Source organism: Amphiura filiformis, chromosome 6 (genome assembly GCF_039555335.1).
Source record: "Amphiura filiformis chromosome 6, Afil_fr2py, whole genome shotgun sequence".
NCBI classification, from domain to species: domain Eukaryota; kingdom Metazoa; phylum Echinodermata; class Ophiuroidea; order Amphilepidida; family Amphiuridae; genus Amphiura; species Amphiura filiformis.
Window position 1 is genome coordinate 71,298,036 of NC_092633.1, and position 10,832 is coordinate 71,308,867.

Sequence of the window (10,832 nt, forward strand, 5' to 3'; positions counted from 1 at the left end):
TGTACATGTTGTAATATACTATATATATTATGTTGATATATTTTATTTCCATTTTTTCCTTGCCATTTTAAAATCACATGGTTGCGGTTATTGGAATCTAAAAAAGGATTTGTTGTATTTGTATAAATTTTGTATATGCGTCTCTTGTTCTCTGAAAGAGGTAAACATATTCACATGAAAATGTGGATGTTGGTATACAATGTATACTATATATGTGCAGGTGCCTATAAAAGTTACGAATATGCAAAAACACATGCACCCAAATTTGTTGGTGCACAAACACACACCCTACATATGCATGTTACATACACCCCACATACACACATGTCACACAAACACACCCCCATGTTTGTAAATACCTCCAAACAAGGACCTCGACTTAACGAGGATCTAACCGAGGGCTCACACACCCATTTTTAATCAACACACCGTGGACCTCACACAGACACACCAGACAACTTACTATCCAACTGTGACCCGTCCTATACCCCCTATGGGGGACCTATCTTATATGCTATCTTATATGCATTTTTGCATCATTTACGTCATCCTGGTCAAAGTAACAAACCGAGGACGTCCTCGTTTGGAGGTGTGTCCTCGTTGTATGGTGTGTATCCATATGTAGGTCCTCAATTGGAGGCATTTACAATCGCACCCACACACAAAATGGATAATATATACCTTAATACCATATGGGACATTCTTTATATCTTAACACCATGGAATCTAAAATATTAATATCATAAGTTTAGAAGCCTAGACTGAAGAGGATGTAACCATGTCATTTTGAGCCATAAGGGTCAAACAATTAATATTCATTCATAACCTTCGCGTATTCCGCTATATGTGTGTCCCAATCAAATTGCTCTTTAGATAATATCGCGCACATCGGCGCGGAGGTTATTGATATCCATCAATGACCTCCGTATGCTCACGCTGGTACAGTGACTTCGCGTATGCTCACGTGGTACAGTGACTTCGCGTAGTGCGCATCTGTTGCGCCAGAACTCTACACGCCAGCGCTAACTACCATATTTGCACGTGGCGTGATTGCGCAGTGCTGTAATTGGTAAGTCCGTTTTAGACTGTTCGACTTTTTGAAGGTGCGCAATATCAGTTTTGATAAAAATTGTTTATTTCATCAAATTTCGGAGAATAAAATCTTGAGATTTGGTTGAATGATGAGTTAAAAGTGACTGTTATGAATTCGGTTAATAACTTTGCATCAGTTATATGTCGGGCATTGTGAAAAATCTAAACATTTTGCTTTGGACCTCGGAATATCCCTCGGTTCCAAAGGCAAAATGTTTAGATTTTTCACAATGCCCTCCAAATAACTAATGCGCAGATATTAACCTATAATTTTTACAGACTGATCAGCATAAATTAGTATATTTTCCACTTTGCCTTAGTGAGTATGCTAAAAAGTTTCCGCAGGGAATGCGATCTCTCCATAAGGGTGTTACACAACTTACACACGTCCCCACAAGGTATATACTCTCCTTACACACCCCTACCCAGAAATACACATATACTACCAGATTCCTGTTGCTGCTCACCCCAGAGGTACACTGCTGTTCAGCTACTATGTGGCTACTACCATTCCAGTATCAGTGTGTGTACTGTACGTGTGATGTGTGTACGTCATTAGGCGGAGGCGCCATATTTAATGTTAGCTTTGGATATATGTTTTTTTTTATATTTCAATGTTTATAATTTTTATTCATTTCAGCAAACAAATTAACAAATTAAGATAATCAGCAACAAATTACAAAATGGCAGCAAAAATTAGAAATACAAAGTTGTGCAGTCACACTACCCAAATATTCTAAGATACATGATAAAATTATCAAATCAGTCCAAAATAAATAATTATACATATAGTCCGATACACATTACATCCTAAACAAGCTTTGGATATATGTTAGTGTACCTGTGTTAGAGTACCAACGAAATAGCTGCGCGGCAGTGTACCTCTGGTGGCAACAAGCCAGCAACAATACGAATCTGGCAGGGAATATGAAGTAAAGCTGCTGTATTCAGTAGAAATAATACTTGTATTCTTTTGATTGTGATAGTATAGCAATGTGGTGCTTAGAAATGTAGTGTTGTAGCAAAAGCAGGAGCTTAAAATAATCTTATGAATTTATTTTGCAGTTTTTTAAAAGCAGGACTTTTTTGTTTGCTTGTGTGCAATAGTAAAGGCATTGTTGTAAACAACATGTGACCTTGCAATAATAATAATGCATAATAGAGTTTTCTTGAACCTCACTATATTCAGAATTGAAGTGTTATGTATCATAACTGACAACCTACATTGTAGTTCTTAAAGCTTAAAAGTATAACTTTATCCAACTATAATCAAATTAAGTATTTCTTGGCCAAACTGGAACACTGTGAACGCTAGTGGCTCCGCGATGAACACACACAAATATAGCGCGGTACAGAAGAAAGTATACACGCGCCTTACATTGCGTACACGCTAAGTACACTACATAGTCGCAACGAGCATGTTCCAGTTTGGCCAAGAAATACTTCATTTGATTATAGTAACTGGTGGATTGAAAACAATGGTGTATCTATAGATGAGTTGATTTATGATGTCACATGTTTACATTAAGGACATTCTTTATTGTGTCACACAAAGTAAAATAATACAGCAGTGACAATGGCATATGACACCTGTTCAAAACCCAACTTGCCAAAACCTTTGTTGTTATAATTTTTGACCTCATGTACCTGTAAGCAAGTTTGATATCATATTGGTATTATTTTTTGGTATTATTATGCAAAAATGCAACTCTCTCTATGTAACCTATAAGGTGTTTTGCTCTACCATTTTGATCTCATACCAACACATGAACAGGTGGTGTACTAAATGTAAACACATACCACCTCATCTATACACAGTCGAGATCAGCACCCATACGAAACACACCCATGTATTATGGGACTTATTATGGGACTTTCTTAATTGACCCGTCTGAATAATTGTTGTCCACTGTTGTGGTGATATCATATCTGGCAAGTAACATTCATGATGATTTCATTGCTGTTGTAGGTTAGTAGGGCACGGTGGCGCATGGGTTATAAGACAACTCGTAATTGTGAGGTAGCTTGAGGTTATGAGCTCAAATCTAAGTGCATTAGGCATGGCTCATCACCCATATTGCATCTCCCTATCCAGGTGTACAAATGTGTACTGGCTTAAATCAATGCCGGGGTGGTAACAGACTCGCTGTGTAGGAAGTGTAGCGACCCCCTGCAGCAATATTAAATGGGGGAGTCTTATTTCTAGTCCAATTGCTTCAAAAGAAAGATGGGCACTCCAGCCTGTGAACACAGGCTTGTCCCCTTTTTGTGGATGAAAGAAATGATTTTTAATTAGCCATCATCAGTTCTTTGGTTAATGCACTTACATGTGTAATGCTCAGGCATACAAAATTCCAAATATGTTTGATTTTACAGTTCTTTGCCAAAAAATTCACTATTTTGGTGCTCATTGTGACAATCCTATATGGTGGGATAAATGCAAATAATTACATCAAGGGAAAGTTTATAAATGAGCTATCAAAATAAGTATAAATTTGGATGACTTTACCCTTTGTAGATGTGAAATTATGGAGAAGCATTATGGTGCAAATAACCTAGGTATAAATAAATGACCATGGCCATGGCACTATAATTTGTTCAAGTGTTATGGTAGATAGGGTATAGATGATCAAGACTTAGTTAGCATGTATATGGGGTCAAATCAGGTATTTTTGCTATAGTGGCTTTATTCACTCAGGTTGATTTCTTATCATTTTTTTATTGAGTCTGTGACATTCTTTCTCATGCTAGCAGAGCCCAAAAGTTTAGATGTTGTATTTGTCAAAATCATTAAAATTGATTCCATCCAAGATGTTGAATTTCTATGCATAATTCTCACTGAAATTGAGGATATTATGATGAAGTTTTTCAACAGAACAGATGTGTGTGATGAATGGTTCAAACAAAACAACCCAATAAAACTATTTGTTGGGTATGCCGTTTTTTGTTAAAAATACGATTTACTCTATTCATGAAGATTAGTGACCCTATGCCATCACACAACTCTGCAGGCAATTTACCCACCCCATGCTTTGGTGTGCAATTATTATCACTTTGTAGCCAAATAAGTATAATGGCGAGCAATCAAGGGAGCAGCCGGTAGAAAATCTGAAGGGTAGCTGTTCTTTCTTCTTTTTTTTGCCCAAGGTGTACATGTTTTTTTATTTTGTTTTGTTTTTTGTCCAAGGCAAACAGCCCTTTAATATAGGGTCAGTTGATTGTTTGGGTATTTTTTGTTTTTTTGTTGTTGTTTATTTTTTATTTTTTTATTTTTTTGCAATTGACCCTAAAGAAAGCATTGAAAATCGCCAAAATGTTGTTAAAATTATGAATTTGTTTCACTCGCTTTGCTTGCATTTATTTTTAGTCAAAATTAATCTATTTTGCCAAAATATGGTCAATTCTACATGCATGCGGCGAAAAACAAACAAACAATTGTTGTGTACTGACAAATTTTTCATAATATGTCCTGTTGTTACCGGGGGTACTCAAATTTGGTTTTGGAAGGGATGTGCCGCTGAGAATTTGAAAGTGGACCCATAAATATACCAATTTTTCAAGAAATGTGGACCCATTGATATACCAAAGTCAAAATTTTCAGCCGAATTTAACCCAAATTGTCTTAGTTTTTACAAATTTTCCCAAAATTTTGGGACAATTTTGACAATTTTGTCTAGATTAAGGAAAAATTGGGCTATTTTCCGAAAAAATTGAGAAAATTTTGAAAAAAGGACCCATTCATATACCAAAAAGGCTTAAAATGCTACCCATATTTACGGCATTGAAGATCGATTACAGCGCATTATGTATACTTCAATGCAAACACCCGTTTTAATCAGTTACAAATCAAGCTAGTGGCTCATTTTCAATTGATTTCAGTGGTGTTGGCATCCAAACTTGCAATCTCTAAATGATCTCAACTCATCAATGTGTGTATATAATAATCAATATTTACTTTGAACTTTTGAACTCATATTGTTTTCTCTTTATAATAGCTCGCTCAAAAATATTATTTATTTTAGCAGCAATTATATCAAATTGTTATTAATTAAAGAAAAATGCAATTTCTGTAATGCTTGTGTATTTTGTATAGAAACCTTGAGGTAATAATTCATTATTGTATTCATGTTTATTACATTGGTATGTATATGAAATATTTTGCATAATGTTATTCTATGAATTAATTAATAACAGGTTAATGACTGCGCATCAGTTGTTTTGAGGTTATTGTGAAAAATTTAAACATTTTGCTTTTGGAAGTGAGGAATATCCTGAGGGGCGCAGCTAGCTCAGAGAATGTTCTGAGGGCCAAGCAAAATGTTTTGATTTTTCACATACCTGAAAAATAACTGATCCAACATCATTAACCTCATCATAACTGTCACTTTTCAATTTGTTTGATACCATCTGTATAATATTATCTATCATATTCTTTTTGATAACAAAAACAATTTTAACTTTACATCACATTCGCATTTTGGCGAATACTGTGGGTCTCAGGCATTTGCGTATATTAGTTGTGAATGTATTTTATAATTTTCCCGAACAACTAAGAAAGATATCAAGTTGTTTTCTTTTAATAGAATACACTAGAAGGCATGATGTGATGTAAATTAAAGCCATATTGTAACATTTGCAGGGGATGTTTGTCAAATTCAGAATTTTACACAATTTTGAAGTACTTAAATAAACTAACATACTTGGCAAAAAAACAAGGATTAAGGTGCTGTATTTGTGAAAGAAAATACCACTCTATTTCTTACGGAAATATTTCAACATGGCTTAAGTCCAAAAGTTTACAATAGATAGCCCTTTTTGCTACATCAGTGATAGTAAAATTGAAATGAGTAAAATTAAAATCCTCGCGTAGGCCTTCTAGACTGGTTCTATTTTGGAAATATGTGCTTATTTAAGCATCAATCAGCAAGTTTGCGTAAAAGCTGGCAACCAAATTATTTTGGTTAATTTAGGTACATGCTGAATTCAAAATTTTGTAATTCACTTTGTTACTTTTTTAGTCATTGATGTTTTTCTTAACGGACTTAACCAAATGAAAAAGCCTGTAAAGTGATTTTTAATAGAAAAGATAAGAATATGCAAAAATGTATTATTCCACCTTGTTTCCCATTGGGCCTCATTTGGCCTTCCCCAACTATCCCATTGTTTTTCTTTTATTCTATGTGCAAAAATTGGTGCAAATAGTACGTTGTTCTTTCTTTGACATCATTTTATTCTATACTATGTGTTATATGAGTATTCAGATTAATTTGCTTTTATTTATATATTAAATAAATGTATATTACTTATTATTGTGTTTTCAAATGTATTTTCACTCAAATGCACTATTCAGAAATAATTGTTTTAATAGTTTGTAAAATTGAAAAGTTTATGAACTGAGCTAAAAAAAACCTGTTGTACCATGTTAAATAAAACACTATTTGTTCTTAAAATCAATGTTGCTGAGTGCATTCTTATGTGAAACTGCCGTACATAATTTGTAGAATCTTGCCTACAATTTTTCATATTCAAATTACATTGAATCAAACAGCTGCTTTAGAGGGGTGGTCCTTTGCTTTTTTTTTTTTTTTTTTTTTTTTGAAGTACTGTTAAGATTTTTTTTTAAATTGACCCAAAAATGTATAAGATACTCCAAGTGGTCTGTGCTTGAATTTTTTTTCTGTTCAAGTCAAACTATACTTCTTTTAAACAGAATTTTGCTACAAAACAATGAAAAATTAGCACATTTTCCAGATATTTGGAAAATATGAAAAGCATAGTTCAAGAAGGACTTGCGTCTTAAGAAGGTTTAAGGTGACTGAGGAGCCACAAACGATATGGAACTTAGTCACCTACACCACAAATGGAGTTTTAATATACCCATCTCAGTTCAGCTGCAAATCCATTCCAATATAAAACGTTCGAGCCAAGGAGAATTGTGCCAACATTCAACAAAATATTTGTATGGGTCTAATTCATGTTTGTGTAACGGGCACCGGAATGGTTGGTTTTAATAATAAGGGTAGGGTTTGAAATGTTAGGAGTTTAAGGTAATATCATTGTTTACCATGTTTATTTTGATTGTGTCATTCTTAATTAATGTAGGTTTTTGGTTTCATATCAAATTATATTTCTATCTGTTGTGTAATTAATCGATCATAATCATCATCAAGTAAACTTATTTTCCATCATAATCATTATTGTCTTTAAAACTGTTTTTAATAGATCATGGTTTATCTTTAATTTGAAAAGGTCATTTACCTCTGCCTTGATCATGAACACGCTGCATCCTTTGATTCTCAAGTTTATGAGTACTCCAAATGTTTATGTCTTCATTGTTTATTGTCTTCCATTCATAGAAGTTTTAAGAGCACTTTAGCAATTGATTCCTTTTATATGAGTGTGTATTGTTATCCTAAAACTTAAGTGTGGTGTAAATTATTGCCACTTATCTTTTGGCTTGAGATGGTAGGTGATATGCTTATGAATTATTCATGAGAAAGTTTTATCTCTTTATCAGGTTATGTATTAATAAGATTTGTCATTAAGTAAATGCTTAGTTAAGGTTATTATTTATGCTGTTGCAGAGATGGTACTTAAGTTGGTTTCCCATATGAACTTGTTTCTTAGATAATTTTACTTCACTTCCATCTTAGCCACCAACTGATAAACATCAAATCTTCCATCCAGGCATCCAACTTGTCAACATCAATTAAATCGTCATCATATTCATTAAATATATTTATAATATTGCATCCATCTTCATTGTTTCTACGAATCATCAGATATTATTATATTAAAGCCGGAGCATAATAACATTGTATATCTACAAGTCTTCCATTGTATATTATTTATTTCTGCGTCCCGGGATTTCCAACACTGTTACATTGGCGTCTTCAACGTGGGCCTGAGCAGTTTTCGTTTGGTGAGAACTTTATCTTCAACGAATTGGATCAGGGTACCCACGACCCTTGGACTACATCATGATAACTGATATTATCTCCCGGCTGGAAGCCCTGGAAGCTGAAGTGAATCATCTTCGTCATCCCCATCACCTTAGACAGCGTTCATCTCCATCATATCTTGCTCATCAGATATCAGGACACGTAAAGTGGTTCAACGTCAAGAATGGTTATGGATTCATCACGCGCGATGACACCAGAGAAGATGTGTTCGTGCATTGGCGTGGAATCACCAGGAACAATCCAGCAAAAGTTCAAGCGAGTGTGGGCGACGGTGAAGCGGTTGTATTTGACATCGTGCTTATTCCAGGACGCACTCCTGAAGCCATTCATGTCACCGGCCCTGGAGGCGTATGCGTTATTGGAAGTAGCTTTGCCATGGACAGACCAGATAATGTACAACATCAACCTGCATGCGTGACTTCTTATACACAGACAGATCATGAGAGCCATTGTAGTAACAACTCTAATCTGGATATATTGGACAGTGAATCTGATCTTGAACCTGAACATGTTGATAATGACACTGATCATGATATGTTTGAATACAATTCCGACGACTTCCCGTGTGATACTAGTGATGTAAGTGAAAACTCTATCCCTGATGACATTGCTCCCCAAGTTGACATTCCTCCTGAAGATCCATCATCTGAACCATCTGAATCTGATACATGTTGTGACTCTGAGTCTGAACTGATTGACACACCAGCTGCAGCTACTCTTGATAGTCACCTGGTTAGTGAACATGATAAAATTGCTATGTCTGAAGCTTGGGAGAAATTGAGCAACTTACAAACTGATGATTGTTGTGACCAGTTACTGGACAGAAAGTTTAATTTTCTTATATTGTGTCAACTTGAAGATATTTCCCGTCGTGTCCCATCCCAAGATATTTTGGAAGTACTGTTATGTTTATGCCAACACCTTCTAGACATTGACCACCATGGACATCTTACTGATATTATACCACCATTTGTGACAGTACTTAGGAAGTACCATGCTTTTATTTCCTGCGGATATGTAGCCATCAACTCTCACCCCTCATATCGCAGTTTATATTCTGATGATTCTGCCATCCTTTATTCAGACTCTGAAATTGTCAACGCAACTAGTGCCAACGCAAGCAAGCTCTCACGCAATCATCAACATACTAACTTGGAACAATATGGACAATTACTGGATCAATTATGCCATTTATTTTACATCAGTAAGGAACAACAGAACATTATTACAACTTTATACAATTGCTATAGGAGATGGAGGATTTACTACAAACATGAACAGGGAAAGTGAATTGACTTTAATTTAAATTATAATTGCAATGGACTACATAATTAATATCAAACAATGTGAATCTGGACAATATCTTTCAAATACTGACTCTATCAAAATAAAATATCATATGAAGTGTATTTTGCTAAAATCCAAATCAAACAGTATTGTCATCATGTCTTAAACTGTCATAATTATATAAATGTCGAGGACGCCATTTCCTCACAGCAGAGTTGAATGTAGGTGTCACCCCTATCTCAGTAACTTTATATGTTTGTCAGATAATGGTTAGCCTTAATGCTTCATTTTATGATCATGAACAAGTTTGTTGTCTTCTTTGTGTACAACTTAAATTCTTCAATCATTATTTTAGAGGTGTTTATCATGTTTATATATATATAGTTTGGCAAAGAGTAGGTTTGAAGACGTGCACTTATTCAAACTTAGTTCCTCTTTCAAATTAAGAGTTGCGGTCCTCTTTTGCGTTTCTATTATTTTGCTCATAAAAATCTGAGTATGTCATGGCATTTTATTAATCATGTTATTGCTTTGAGTTTGAATTGTTTACTTCATTATTTTATTTCACTCCATGTTTTATGTAGGCCAAAAGAGTTGAGTTGAGCATCATAACTGCTCAATACCAACATAACCAATTTCTCTTCAAAACAGAGTTTTTGATAGTCTCCTGTTGTTTTACATGTTTATTGATTTTCATTATGCAAACTGATGTTTTATTAACTGATTTGAACAGGTTTCCAAACTAAACCTATTGTTGTGGTATTTTGTGTTTTGGCATATTTTAGATCATTACCAAATTTGATCCAATTTGCATGCAATTGTCAATCCAAAATTATCATCAAATCATCTGAATATTTCTTTGGCATCAGTTATTTAAACAAAAGCATTTTTCATTTCCATCATGATACCATCTTGAGTAATTTGCCAACAAATTTATCTCATAATTTATTTTTTCTTTAAACATGTCATTTGATATGACCTAAGCTAAGTTATGAACCTTAACATTGTGTTCTATTATTTTGTTCAATAATCATATCATAAAGATTATGGTTTGCTAGTATTGTATTTAGAAGTGTTATAAGGTTATATTTCAGGACCTATTTGGTTCACTATTTTGCTTGAGTAGTGTAGGTTTTATAAACTGAACCTATTTTATGAATTATGTTTTTGGCATGAGGATCACAGAAAAAGATGATCTTAATTTTGCGCAACATGTCATCACATTTTTCCAAAAAGCTACTCACCAAATGTTTTATTATTTTATGATGTCATGTCTCATTCATCATCATGATATTGATTTTATTGATTTGTCATCTACATGAAAGAGTTATTGTAGAAACACCAATCATGTTTTCTATTTTGTTCTTGATTTCATTATCAGGAATATTAATGATTAGTTAATTATGTATCCTCCATCTTAAGTTCATTAAGTTCATAAAGTTCATAATTATCTTGTCATCTTATAATTTGTTTGTTTTCCATCGTATACAT